This window comes from Olea europaea, chromosome 21 (assembly GCF_002742605.1).
Source record: "Olea europaea var. sylvestris chromosome 21, O_europaea_v1, whole genome shotgun sequence".
NCBI lineage: Eukaryota > Viridiplantae > Streptophyta > Magnoliopsida > Lamiales > Oleaceae > Olea > Olea europaea.
In genome coordinates, this window is record NC_036257.1 from 378,385 (window position 1) to 381,249 (window position 2,865).

The window sequence follows — 2,865 nt, forward strand, 5'->3', positions numbered from 1 at the left end:
AGTTGGTCGATTTGGAATGATAGCTCCAGGTATAAAGTCAATTTGGTGCTCGATGCCTCAAATGGGTGGCAATCCACTAGGTACGTCCTCAGAAATACGTCCTTAAATTCTTGCAACAATGATTTAGCCAAACTAGGAAAGGGTGTGATAGTGTCTTCAAAATTGAGGAGTAACTCTTTGTAGACCAACAAAATCATTTCCCTCCTCTCAACTATCGTTCTCCTCAGCTCACTCTCTTTTGCAAAGAAATTCGCTCTTGGTTTTTCTTTCCTCTCAAAAGACGTCTTTTCTTTTTGCTCTTATGGCTCCTCTCTCTTTTTCTCTCAACTTGCCACCTCACTATTTTCTATTTTATTTGCCACCTTGCCTTTTTCTTTCTTGCTCACTGTCTCATTATTTTTTTTTCCACTAGCTCTCCTCTCTTCTTCATTTTTCAATTTAATTTGGACTTCATACACTTGTGCCAGTGTCAATGGCGCAAGGGTAATAGACTTCCTATTCTTGACAAAGCTATATCAATTGTTGTACCTATCATGAATAACCTTTCTGCGTATTGCCATAGTCTCTCCAACAACAGATGCCCCGCATGCATAGGTACCACATCACATAGCACTTCATCATGGTAACTTCTAATTGAGAAATTTATCAAAACCCTTATATTCACCTTGATTTCTCCACACTCATTCAACCATTGAAGCCTATAAGTTCTAGGGTGTTTCAATAAAATTAATCCCAATTATTCTACAAAAGTTGTGCTAGTAATTAATCGGAAAACAAGCAATCCAATCCATCCTTATTATTCAATAACCCAAGAAAAGCACTTAAGATTTAATTTAATAATAGCATGGGAAATTAGAGAAATCGATGAAACTAAACAACACAATCACAAGCGGTTATTTTTAATCTAGTCAAATATCTTTCCTAGAATTTAATAACCTCTAAAGCAGCAGTTAATCAAACTCTAGTTGCTTCATAATATCAAAGATATCAAACAATTACGTATTTGTTCTTTAAACAAGAAATGTATTGTGATACATGAATATCTAATAGGCCTCTTAGAATTCAAATATAACAACCATAAAATCATACATAGAAGAATATTCACTACATAAGATATGAATGAAAACAATGAAATTTATTTAGATCTCACTGTTTGAATCGTTCCTAGGTTTCAATATTCTTCGACCAAGAGATGAAGTTTAGCAATATACCAATAATCCTGAAGCAAAAAGAGAGAAAAGTCTATGGTGTCCCTTTTTCGCCTCCAAGAATACATAGAATATAAGATTTTTGGGCGGCCCTACGCGCAGGCAACAGCAGCACCGGCTCTACGAAAGTCAGAATCGAATATCGAATCTTTCTGTTGGCTTTCCCAATTCATTCGTGAATAAGAATTCAAGGGCGTGAAGCGAGTGCTTCTAGCTGCTTCGCCTGCTTCTTATTTTATTATGGCGGCTATGTTTTCGTGGCGGAAATGGTTTTCTTCGTTATGGCATCTTTAGGTATATATATGATGTCAAAAATATTGTTTCCATGTAGAATTTCATCATAATAAAAAAACTGACCCGTCACAGAAATTTTGGCCCGTGCTCGCGCGCCACTTTGTTGTTTTGCCCTCGGTATGCAAGAATAAGGTCTCGCACGCGCGCAGTATAAAATAATTTCAATTGTTGCACTTTAATCCCTCAATTTCAATCTTCATTCATTTTAACTCTTTTTTTGATATCTTCGACTCCCTTAGCTTTCAATTCCATCCAATTGAATTTGCATCTTCTCCAAGCAACGATATTGGGTTGACTCAACTATTAACACTTTACATTTTAGTCCCCTAACTATGGATTCATTTCTTTGACTTCTTTCTTCATCCAATTTGTATTGATTTCAACTTCTTTGACTTTTTTTTCATCCAATTGACCTCCAACACTTTTGAATATTCATTTCATCGCCCGTCTCAGCTATGGATTATTTTCAACTTGGTCCCTAAGCTTTCACTTTCTTGCATTTTGATCTTTTTTCGCTCTTTTCTTCTAGACTCCATATTTTCCATCCATTTACAATCTAAACCAAAATAATATAAGGGTACTAAGTACATTTAGGCATTAATTAATAACAAAATGCAAGTATTAATGGATGTAAAACACGACATTTTATGTCTTATCAAGCATTAAGAGCTTAACTCGTAACCAACGGCTCTCCCACAGCATATTCCACTTTTTCCCTGTCACTAATTTCTTCTAACTCCTATATGTCATTATACTCACCTTCACTTTTGCTCACCACTTCTCTGTTGCCCTGCAATACCATCGCCTATTTGTTCGGATACTAAGAAGCGATGTGTCCCGACCCTAAACACTTGAAAACACTTAGTATCCCTACTCCTTAATGATTGTGAATCTGCTTTGGGTACGATTTTGCTAGCACTCTCCTCTTTCTCCCTCGGTAACTCAATTATATCCTTAGAAACAGGTCTGTCTCTTTTAGTATTATCTCACTTTGATTTTCAAGATGAATTAAAAGCCGCCGTTCCCGCTGGTTGCCTAGCAGTCCCCTTCCTCTTCAACTGATTCTCCACCTTCATTACCACGTGCAACATATCCTTCAACTGCACATAATGTTGCAGTTCCACCACATTGACTATATCCCTATTCAGCCCATTTAGAAAACGAGCTATAGTGGCTTCCCGATCCTCTTTCACGTTCGCCCTAATCATCAATATCTTCATCTCCTTGTGATGATCCTCTATATGCTTCGAACCCTATGTAAATTCTGCAACCTTTGATGGAGTTCCCTATAGTAGTGACTAGGTACAATTACTTCATTATCACCGCCTTCAACTAATCCCAACTGTTGATAGGCCTCTCCCAA